Raw genomic sequence first — 12,600 nt, forward strand, 5'->3', positions numbered from 1 at the left:
CCCTATGCTTCTCCTAATCCAATCAAGTCTACAGCCAAGATAACCATCACGGTTCCCATGGGCTTTCATGTTAAGTCTCCTGGAATGCTTTCTGTTCCTCTTCTTTGGCTGGTCTTTCTTGCAGTGGGAAGTTTGATGTCCTCATCTTCAAGTTCAAGTGCTATTTCAGACTCTAACTCAGACTCAGACTTAGTCTGGTATTGTCATAAGGCAAGTGTTCACACACCCATCAGATTGTTTTTCTCACAGAACTGCTTGATTATTCCCATGTCTTCTGTTTAAGCCATAGTCCTCCATCTCTTCTAGGATGCAGGATACAAAGGACCACTGTGATTAGCCCACAGGTGTGCTTGTGAACCCAGATGAATAAATGATGCTCATTCCTTAGAACTTAATAGAGTTACCCTCTGTAGGAAGGTGTCGCTAAACTCATAGGATACAAGCCTGCTGGGCAACCTGAGACCCTGTCTGATGGGAAAAGAGAAAATTCTCAATGAATAATGAATGGCTCATAGATTTCATGACCATATGCCAAAAATCTATCATAAGTATAGGTAACAAGACCAGTAAGAAGCTTAGGACACAGTCCTTATCCTCTCGTGTTCAATATCCCAGCACAGGCATCAAGATTCATACACAGTTGTCTATCATTAAAAGTAGAATATAGCCAGGCATAGTGGCACATATCTTTAATCTCAGTACTCAGGAGGCAAAGGCAGGTGGATGTCTGTGAGATCGAGGCCAGCCTGGTCTACACAGAGTTCTAGGCTAGCTGGGGCTATAGAGAGACTCCGTCTCAACAACTCCCCTTAAAAAGTCAAATATAAGAAGAAACTAAAGGGGAAACCAACAGCATATTGTTAATATATAAATGGCAAAGAATCCACACTGTCTTGGAAAATAGAATAAGCTATTTCTTAGCATATACAAGATTTCAGATTTTGAAGCCTAGGAAAGAACAAGAATTCCAGACAAAGAGAGCAACATGAGCTGAAACACAGAAATGGAAACTTTCTGAACACAAAAAGGAAATAAATGGGTATTCTAGTTTATTCAGAGCATGTATTTCAAGAGGAAGCACAGCAGGAAATTAAATTCATTGTGTCAAATAAGACACAATGTGGCTATATTAACGTTATATTGATTAATGTCCTTCCACTTAGAGTGGATTAGGATCTTGTCTGGTGAACATTTGGACACTCAAAATATTAAATACTTTTTGAATGAATGAATGAATGTTTATGCCCTCCACCCTATATAAATGCAACATGAATGCAGGAGGGATGTTCATGTTGGTCTCCTTTTTAACACCAATAGTGTCTGGTCCAGAATAGAAATACAAAGATACAGATATATATTGACTATAGTTTTCAGTGTCAAGCCAAGGGTATTGTACCTAACGCAATAGATAAGGGAAAATTCGCAAAGATTTCTAGAAAAAAACATTGTTTGAAGAGTATCTACCACCCACTCTGCATCTGTGTGACATGATCAGAACTGACTTTCAGAGGAGACACTCAGTAGCAGTGAAACGGAAAGAAAAGAAATTCCAGTGGGGAGTCACATCAACCTTAACCTTCTTTGGATGATGTTTGAACTTGGGCTTCAGTATGCAATGAGATTAGATTGTAGGGACAGTCATGGAAGGAAACTGGCAAGATTTTGCCAGATACAGACAAGAAACTGGGAGGAAGAACTGAGGGATGGCACAGCAAAGCATGGTGTCCAAAGAAAACTAACTAAATTTCGCCTGTGTTCCAAGTATATCCCAAGTAAAAGCCCAGTTCCTGGTCATTGGGCCTAAGAGGGCTTATCATAAACTTATAACCAAGACCTGACTTTTTGATGGCAAGTCATAAAAAGTCACTCGATTTCAGCTTTTCTGTCTGCAGTAATTTCACCTTTTACACCTTCAGTCACTAAGTAACGGTCTGACTGTCCAGAGACAGCCATGCCATAAGGAAGCCCAACTTCAATCCATGGAGACTATAGGAAATGTACATGGCCACACTGAGGAACAGGGGAGCATCCAGAGAGCACAGCCCTTCCCTGGTCCAGCACAGGCACCATTAAGAGATCCCAGAGAAGGATCTGGGAGGTGGCTCAGTCAGCGGTGATCAAAAAGCCAAGTTTAATCTCTAGCACCCATGTAAAAAGAGTAGGTGTGATGATGTGTACCTATGATCTCAGTATTGGGGAGGCAGAGACAGGGGGATCCCTGAGGCCATCCAGTCTAGGCTGAATGAGAAATCCTGTCTCAAAAAATAAGGTACAGATCAATAGCAGAAGATATCCAATATCAACCTCTGGCCTCTACACACACACACACACACACACACACACACACACACACACAGAAATACCATGAAGAGCCACCCATTGAGCCTTTTCTGAATTCCTGACCCATAGAAACCTGAAAGATAATAGATGCACTCAGGTCTGGTCCTGGGAAATTTGGGTTCACACATGCGCCCTCATATCCATCTGACTACTGGGAATATGAATCCAGCATTTGTGTGTGAAGGCCACACTAGCAAGTAGGATTGAGAGTCATGTAAAGAGATATGCTTCTTGAAGTCACAGGAATAGATGGAATTGTCAAGGGAGAGACCAAGAAGCAAGGTGGGTAGAAGGCCACATAGAGTTAGGTGAGCAGGAGGAACTGATGTACAAGGAAGAGATGTGATTGAATACTTACATAATTATTAGTTTGTTCATATGCTTATTGCCTAACTCTTCTGTCTAGACTATAAGATCCATAGCAGTGAGGGTCAAATCCATTTTTCTGTATTACTAAGTGCATTAACCAGACGCTACAGTAATAGACTACCTGCTCATCTCAGTGGCTTTCAGAGACAAATGGTTCTGTCTTCATTCCTGAGACAGTCATGTTCCACAGCAGGTAAGCTATGGCTCCAATCCAGGCAGCAATCTGCTCCTCGTGTCTTTGGATTCCAGGATCTGGTGGGAAGATGAGCACAATTCTCAGAAAAGAAAACTAGACAACATCAGAAATAAGAGCCTTTAAAGGCTTCTGTGTAAGTGCCTACCCCCATTCCATTGGCTAAGGCTTGACATATGGTCCAGCTTGAAGTAACCCTTAGGAAGCACAGCAAATTATAGGGATGGTGAGTGAATGTGAACTGCAAACATACCATCCTTCTCATCAAAGCAGCCCTAGTGCCTAGCACATCCCTGGTACTTAAGAGCTACTCAGAAGTATTTGTGAGTTGAGGGAAAGGAGGAAGGAAGGAAGGAAGGAAGGAAGGAAGGAAGGAAGGAAGGAAGGAAGGAAGGAAGGAGAGAGAGAAGGAAGGAAGGGGAGAGGTGGGGAGGTAGTGGAGGGAGAGAAGGGAGGGATGAAAAAGGGCAATAAAGGAATACTGTAAGGGAAAAGGGAGAAGATCCAAAAGCAGGCAGAAAATTCTAGCATAGATGAAGGTGGTACGCTGAGGATGGCCCTACTAAAGAGCTATTGGCAGGTGAAAGCTGCTGGGGGAGAGAGGAGCATTCTTTTTGAGGTGTTCCCACTGGTAAATTTCGCATGCTCTGGTGGATGACCCCACACCCATGCACATATGCAGCACTAAATGGACTTACTGGGTATAAAAAGAAAAAGGACATATGAACTTAGGAGGGGGCGCATGTTGTTGGTGAGATACAGGGGGAGTTGGAGGGAAGCAATGGGGGTGGATATGATCATACATATTTCATTGTATATATGTATGAAATTCTCAAGAAAAAGAAAATTTGTGTAAAAATATAAAGGTAGGCAGTGTTGAGAATTCAAGGAAAATCTAACTATAGACAGCTTTATAGATCCTTATGAATCTAACCAGTTCATATAAGCAGTCAACACAGTATTTTAGATCTTTTTTGTAGGAAATTTTGCACATAACTATATCAGTTGTGTATCTTATGAGAATACTCTTGTGGCCAAAGTCGCAGGACACTTCTGTTCTGCATCCTGCCTGCTTATCTCCTTGCTTGCAAGATGATTTAGATGTCTCAAAACAGGAGATCTTGTGTGTGAGTTGAGGATACAGATGCTCTTTGTCTAGCTCCCAGCAAATAAAAAAACTACAGAGTTGGGGGCACATAAACACCATGTGCCTCGTGGTAGGGAACAAGCCATTATGCACATCTTTTGCTTGGAACAAGGTCAGATCACATTTTTCCAGGGCACAGAGATGGCACTGCCAAACTGAATATGGGCCTGGAAGGGGTTTCAGATTGGGAAAGAGGGAAAAAAGGGAGGGTTGGCTCTGAAAACTACAAAATGAACAAGAATGTTGCTGTGGTGTAATTTAGAAATAGCCATGCAAACCATGCTTGTTAGTTTTTTTATTTTAATTCAAGCTAATGAAAAATTAAAGGCAAATGAGATGTTCCATGAGATTTAGCCAAATACCAAATAGGTCTTGGGGAATCTGACTGCAAAATTAGTTAAGGATGACTTTAGGCAAAGGCAATTACTGAAGGTAAAATAACTGCTCCCTGATTTCTAAAAGATGATGTGTCCGGTGGTAAAGGCTTTGGGGCACTATAACAAGATTTCTTGTTACGTTCCCACTCACAATTACCTAGAAGGTGAGAAGTTTTTTTAAAAAGTAACTGTAGTGTCCAGAGATTACTCCCTGAGAGGTCAACTAATCCCAATTTTGCAGCCCTAAACACAGGTACATATGCGTTAAGAATACTGATAAACAGGCTCAGTGCATTATACATACATATATATACATATATATAGACGTGTGTGTGGATGTATGTAGGTATATGTATCAATAATAATAAAAGAGAAGGTCAAAAAGTTGAGAGTGTATAGGGGACACATAGGAGGATCTGGAGGGGGGCTGGGAGGGATGGAAATAATACTAATACAATATTCATATACGAAACTCTCAAAAGTAACTGCAGTGTATGAATTATGCTTGCTTGGATTTTTTTTGCCAAACAAAAGACAACAAAGCAACTATCAGATGCAGAAAACGTCTAAACTGCATTCTGAAATATTTGTGTGTATCTGTGGTATGTGTGCATGTTTGGGTGTATATACATGCCTACACATATATGTACATGAGATGCAACAATTTTTGAATTGTAAACAATTGGAAAAACAATCATTAAATGGTTGTAATATTTAAAAAGTTGCATGGTTCTGAGTGTCTCATATGAAATTTCCTACCCTCAATACTTGAAATAATTTTGGATAATGAACTCTGATCCCTGAATGTCTGTATTTAACATTACCTGCATGAGCAGAAACACATTTGACCTTAATGGGCTCTTCCTCCTAGCTGAAATGTAGTAGAATTCCATGTTAATACAGCAAGAGCTTGTGGGTTAAATCCCATTAGATTTTGTCATTTAGAGTTCCTACATGCGTTTGGATTGCCAGCCATCTTGGAACTTGGGTGGAAGGAGGAACACAGATCTGTGCCTCCTACTAGTAAGCTTTCTGATAATATTACCCAGTTCTCCAGCTACCCTGAGCTTTTCCAGGTCCCCTGAGCATGGCAGATGTCTCCACACTTGAGGCCTTTGTAGAACAGTCCTCTTTGCCTGATATATATATATATGTTCTGCTGCCTCTCAGTTCTCAACTTTAATGCCCCATCTGAGGTGGTGACGCTCAACCCTCCCCAGTCCATCTAAATCATGTTCCTCCTCCCTTCTGCTTCTCACAGCACCCTGCTCTTCCTTTTTACCATTTTAAATTCTTGATTTATTTTGCTTGTCTATTATATGTTGTCTCTTCTACCAGGGTGTAACAACAGGGACAGTGTCCACTTGGTTCACCACAGCTTCCCAAACACCTAGCATATGGATACTCAGAAGATACTTGTTGAATGAATAAAGGTAGGTTCATATCTAGGAGTGCTTTCCTTCAAAGATGGAAAGAATGTAGAGACATTAGAAGCAAGATCTTAGAACAGTTTCTCTAATTCATGGTAAGACCAGATCTATGCTAACCAATGGCACTTATGTTATTTTTATTCTGTTCCATGAATATCCCAGGGCTTATTTCTTTTTCTGTCATTGGGCTTTTGATTTGTTTCCAGCTTCTTTCTAGAACAAATAATACAACTTTGAACATTTGCATTTGTCTTTGTACAAATTTGAAGTAATTTCTTTTCAGATTATGGCCAAGAACAGAATGGCTGGGTGAGAAGGTACAGGTGTGGTTATCTTTCCAAGGTAATCGCAGTCTCTTTTCCAGAGTGGCTATTCCAGTTGTCACTCCCAAAAGTCTCACATGAGCCTTCCTGCTGCTTTACTCCCTTGGCAACATTTGATTTTATCAAATTTCCTAACATCTGCTAATCTTGTGGTGCGAAATGGTGATTTCAATTTCACAAGTCTAATCTGTTTAGGTCAGAGGTTGTAAACCAGCTGTGCATGGCTGGATAAGTTCTGCTGTCCGGATGCCAAACATAGATGTGTATTATTTGACCTGAATGGTGATTTTTTTTTTAACCTGGAAAATTAAATTAGTAGCTGTACTTAAAAATTGGAAGATTTCACTTTAGGATTTGGATTTCTGTATTTTCTTGGAGGAAAACAAATCACAACAGAGGCCTTTATTTGCACATGACAACCATGGACTAAGGAACAGCAGCCTCTATTTGTAGGGCAGGGAATGTGTTTAGAATCAGCCATAGTCCCTCGGCCAATCTATATCTTTTGCTTATCTTAGCCTCTTGCCCCAGAAACCTTTTGAATCATTTGCCCTATTTTGAGCCTTTATGAAACAAAGTCACAAAAAAGGTCTGATGGGACATAGATATCTCCTCTACCAAGTATTTTTAATTTTTTTGTGTGTATGAGTAAACATTGTAAGTGAACCGCATGCATGAAGACCCTTGGAGGCCAGAAGAAGGTATCGGATCCCTTGGGACTAGAATTACAGACAGTTGTTAGCTGCCATGTGGGTGCTGGGAACGGTACTGTGGTCTTGTAGAAAAGCAGTAAGTGTTCTTAACCACTGAACCATCTCTCCAGCCCCCTCTTCTACCAAGCATGATTGACATAGCGCTGGACACAGGACCCCCAGAGAAATACGGGAACTGTTTCTGAGCTCAAGCCACTTAAGCCTAAAACCTGTCCCCATACCTTCCTCAGCAATGATCTCCCTTAACTCCCAACTTCCATAGCCCTTTTGTTTGTGTTTCCCCTGTGCCACTGATTTTTTTTTTAACCTTATTTTATTATCTGTGTACTTGGCTCCATTTTTCTCCTTTGTCAAAAGCTCCTTGAGAGTTGGGACCATGTATTTATGTGTCTGGCTTTCTGTTGTTTTTCATTTATTTGTTCTTGGTCCTTCACAGAACCTTCAAGTAGTAGCCTACACTTGGAAGATTCCTTTATTCAACATTTACTTATGCTCATATTCCAGGCATTATGAAAGGCATGAAGAATGTGAGATGACATCATGGCCTTCAAGAATTTGACAGAACCCTGGAGGGAAGGACCACAGTGGGTCAGGTAATCATTCATTCAAACAAGAAGTATATAGAGAGTGGTTCCTTTGGGCCAGGTACCATGCTAGTGTTGCACCAAATCTTCCCCCGACCCCAGACCTCCATGTGCTCTGGGATCCCAGGGCCACATGGTCCCTAACGTGGACTGACAAAACCAACACGATATATTCTATTTGGATTTCTGTATAGTTTAAGATGTCAGGGGAAGGGTTACTTACATACAAAGGCATGATTGCCAGTGGGCCCTGTTTTTACATCTTGGCTAAGCTTTGAGATCTGCCACCCACCAGTGGTCCTGTCAGCTGTCAGTGTGCCTGGTTCACCAAGATGTAGACTCTCCCCTTTTCCCAGTGTTCTCAGCATCTGTCCTTAGAACTGCCCCCTCATGCAATTGAAGCTGACTGATTGGGTGGGAGGGGTAACTGTCTCTAGTTCCCTACCCAATAGGTAGGTAGGTACTGGAAAGCAAAAATAGGCAAGATTCCGGCCTCATACTAATTATGGATTAGCAAAGAGATGAATGGTCCATGGCCCATGACTTAGAAGCTGTACTAGGGTAGGATTTGGGTTTAGGGAGGCAAGGTAAGACAGGCACAGATTCAAAAAGGAGAGGAAGCCAATCAGTGAAGAGAGAGATGGACAGAAATATTTTGCATGCCCACACAGCAAGCAGGAGGCCCAGCTCATCATCTCAGAAGAAGAGACAGTGTGGCTGGATCTAAGAGTATTAGAAACAAAGTAGGGGCAGATGCAGGAAAAGATGTAGGCCAGGGCCAGGACCCAAACAGATGTGTGTCTGAGTGCTAAAACACAATGAGTACAATTGAGCCATGTAGTTTGCTCGCTGAAGCAACACACCCATATGTGGAGATATAGATGACTATTCTAGAAACTTAGCATCTAGTAGGGAAGACAGATAGGCTGTCCCATAGACAGGTTGATGTTCTTTAACCAGGAAGGGGATAAATATTTATTAAACATTTCAAAGAGCTGTAAAGTCCATACTTTCTAGCTCTGGTTATAATAAGGAATCTTATGCGCCTGGAGATTTATTAAAGATGAATGAGTCTTCCCCCTTAAACCTGAGTGGAGAAAGAATGGTCTTTCCCAGGCTTCCACAGTCTTTGAAAAAAGAATTGTTGCCTGCGGGGGATCAGTTGATCAAGTCTATAATGAGCCAGCCCCAAGGCATTGACAGCACTTGCACTTGACTGTAAGGAGCAAGTCTTATTTCCTGAGCTCTTGCCTCACCTCAAGGCTTCTGAGTGAACAGTCCTAATAAGCACACTATTCTCATACCCTCGGCTGCACTAGGACTGACTGAAAGCTTCCTGCCCGGAGTTGATAACCTGGGTCACACTGATTGCAGGCCTTTTCCAGGCACACAATAAAATTCTAAAACATCTGTGGGGTCAGCTCCTTTTTGACCCTATGCCATTCTTAATACCAGAGGAGTTTTGTTCCTCATAGAATTTATTATAATGGATTCCTGAAAATTATAGCTTGGAAGTATGAGACCTTGCTGCCTTGTGGTCTGGTATTTTTTTTTTGCTTGTTTGTTTCATTATTGTTGTTAATTTATCAGGGATTAAGAGAAAGAAAGAGCCTCCTGCTCTCCTAAAGCTTGGTGCCATCTGTGTTCCTTGGTTCGCTGTCATTTTGCCTGGATTGCCTTCCCTCTTTTCAAGGGTGATATCCCTACAAAGCCTTTTCTAATGATGCTAGGTCACCACACCACAGCCCCTTCTGTACCCATCCCTCATTCTTTCTGCCTACTCTGCATTTTGGTATTCAACTATATCGTTTCATGTGAATTTTTTCCTGTGCACGTGTCTTAGTTCTCCAACTAGATTGCAACTTGGTAGTTGGCCAGTAACTATTTACGGAATATATTAGCGACATATATAATTCAAGGACAAGGACTGATTTAGATCCTTCTTTTCTTGTGCCCACCATGCTGAGCCTGTTGATAGAATCATAAAGAATAATCAAGAACTATTTCTGAATAAAACTAAGTTAGAAAGGAAGGCAGTATATAAAACTAAGAACATAAAATATGAAACCACTAACTCTAGGTTATTAGCTGAGGACATAGACAAGTTCATTACTTTTCCCGTGATTTGATTTCTGCATTTGTAAAATGTGCATTGTAGTAGTAGCCACTCAATCAGGTGTCACTGAGATTGGATGAGATAATGCCTATTCACAAGGCTGAGCTGCAGCTGAGTCCCAAGGAAGACCGAATGGCGGAGCTGTATGAGGACACGGAGGTTTGACTTGAACAAAATAGATGGTTTTGTTGCTACTTAAACTCAGCTTCCAAACTCAAGGTCTTTAAGGATCATTCCAAGATGAGTGACAGGTTAAAAAAAGTACAGGAAGTAGAGACCAGAAAGAGAATGAAGCAGGTGGAGCAGACTGACATCCAAACTCACACTCTACCCCAAGCTAACACAGCTATTCCTTTTTGGTTTCTTTCGCCCCCATCTTCCTAGAGAAAAGTTTGGTGAACTTTCCGTATGATGGATGGGTGGTTACCCATCCTCGTTCACCCCTCTGAAAGCCTTGAGCTCCTTTTGTGTGGTTGAGTTTTTACTTCAATCTCTTGCCTTTGAGAGATTCCTGTGCCCTTTAGCTGGAACTTGAAATAGTTGTTGACTATTTATTTATCATTTTATTTTACTTTTGATTTATTTTATGTGTGTGGTATGCTTGTATGTGCTCATGTATACATGCAGGCTTGTATGTGCTAATGTATACATGCAGGCTTGCAGAGGATGGAGGGTGTCAAACGTCCTCTTCCTCCACTTCCCACATTATTGCCTTGAGACAGAGTCTCACACTGAGCCTGAAGCTTGCTATTTTGTTGAGGTTGACTGGCCAGAGAGCTCCTGAAATCTGCCTATCTCTGTCCCCCAAAGCTGGGGTTACAGGCACATATGACTACACTTTTTATGTGGGTGCTGGGTATCCAAACTCAGGTCCTCATGTATACCTCCCCCCCCCAATGGGACCATCTCCCCAGCCCCCTGCTCTTTATTTTTATGATGATCTTTTACTTAAGTAATAACTTTTTTTTCCTGTTAATGCTCAATCATGTAAAGTTTCCTTGTAAATTTTGTTTAGTTTAAAAAGAAGAAAGACCTTAATTAACAATTAAGCAAACAGAGACCACCAGAGAGTGCCAAGTTCTAGCCTCCCTCTGGCCTCCCTCTGGCTTCCCTCTGGCAGAGGGCCTGAGAACACAGGGAACTGCCCGAGAGTGCCTGGATCCTGCCTCCACGTGGTGGTGAGCGTCCCTTAATTGCGCCATACCCATCCCCTTACCAGGGATTTCCTGAGGCCCCTCCCAAGGCCCCAGGGCAGATCTGTCTTTGGTAGGCTAAGGCTGAAATCCTAGCAGACAGCCTGAGAGGGTGGGTTTCAACCTCCATCAGTGTAGTAGCTCTGATCTCAGCAGATCGCCAGAGAGTATGAGTTCTGGCCTCCCTCTGGCATAGGGGCTGAGAACACAGAAGACTTCCTGAGAATTCCCAGATCCTGCCTCCACGTGGTAAAGGAAGCTTGAGTGTACCTGACTGGAACCTGAATTGGGCTTCTGTGGGTACTCCTGAATAGCTGATCTGAAGCCATCAGTTCCTTCCAAATTAAACCTGAGAGAACCTCAACCCTGTACCAACCAGCTTTATATAACCAATAAAGAAAGGATCTAGGCACCCAGATAATACAAACAGAAGCATACGTTAACATAATTCTCATATCAAAATAATAAACAACAAAATAAATTCACATGCCAAAATCACAACAAAAGAATAATAGAATGGAAAGTCAAAACACTATGTCCCCACCAAACTCCACCAATCCTGTAGAAGAGTTCTACAAGGAGAACCCCCTAGAGATAACCCAGGACACTGAATTTAAAAGAACAATCATAAACATGATCAAGGTATTCATCAAATTTAAAGAACACATGAACAAAAAAATCAAAGAAGTAAAAGAAGATAGGGATAACCTTCCAAATGAATTCACAGAAGAGAAACCTTGAAGAAAACTCAGGCAGAAATGAAGAAGGAAGTGCAAAACTCAATAAGCCAACTTGAACTAACAGGGGAACACCTCAACGCTAGAATGAATGAAATGGAAAACAGAATATCAACACTGGAGGATAAAGTTGAAGAACTGGATGACTCAAGCAAAAGAAGGAAAAGAATATTCCAAGCAAATGGCACTAAGAAACAAGCAGGGGTTACAACTCTAATATCTGACAAAATAGACTTCAAAGTAAAACTAATCAGAAGAGATAAGGAGGGTCACTTCATTTGATCAAAGGAACAGTTAGCCAAAAAGATATTACAATCCTTAACGTATATGCACCAAACTCTGGTGCACCCAAATTCATAAAAACAACACTAAAGGACATTAGGACATAGATTAACCCCAACTCAGTAATAGTAGGGGACTTCAATACCCCACTGTCTCCATTAGACAGGTCAACTGAACAAAGAATAAAGAGACGTCTGAATTAAATGATACCATACATCAAATTGACCTAACAGACATCTTTTGAATATTCCACCCAAGCACCAAAGAATATACTTTCTACTCAGCACCCCATGGAACTTTTTCAAAAATTGATCATACTGGGCCACAAAACAAACTTCAATAAATACAAAAAAAATTTGAAATAATTCCATGCATTCTATCAGACCACAATGCAATAAGCTCAAAATCAACACTGGACGAAGCCCTAGTCACTACACGAACTCGTGTTGATTGAACAACACACTCCTAAACAATGAGTGGGTCAAAGGAGAAATTAAGAAAGAAATAAAAGAATTCTTGGAATTCAATGAAAATGACAATACACACAACACAACCTCTGGAACACTTTAAAAGCAGTCCTAAGAGGGAAGTTTAATAAGCTCAAAATCAACACTGGACGAAGCCCTAGTCACTACACGAACTCGTGTTGATTGAACAACACACTCCTAAACAATGAGTGGGTCAAAGGAGAAATTAAGAAAGAAATAAAAGAATTCTTGGAATTCAATGAAAATGACAATACACACAACACAACCTCTGGAACACTTTAAAAGCAGTCCTAAGAGGGAAGTTTATA

The sequence above is a fragment of the Nannospalax galili genome, unplaced genomic scaffold (assembly GCF_000622305.1).
Source record: "Nannospalax galili isolate Female #2095 unplaced genomic scaffold, S.galili_v1.0 scaffold667, whole genome shotgun sequence".
NCBI classification, from domain to species: Eukaryota; Metazoa; Chordata; class Mammalia; order Rodentia; family Spalacidae; genus Nannospalax; species Nannospalax galili.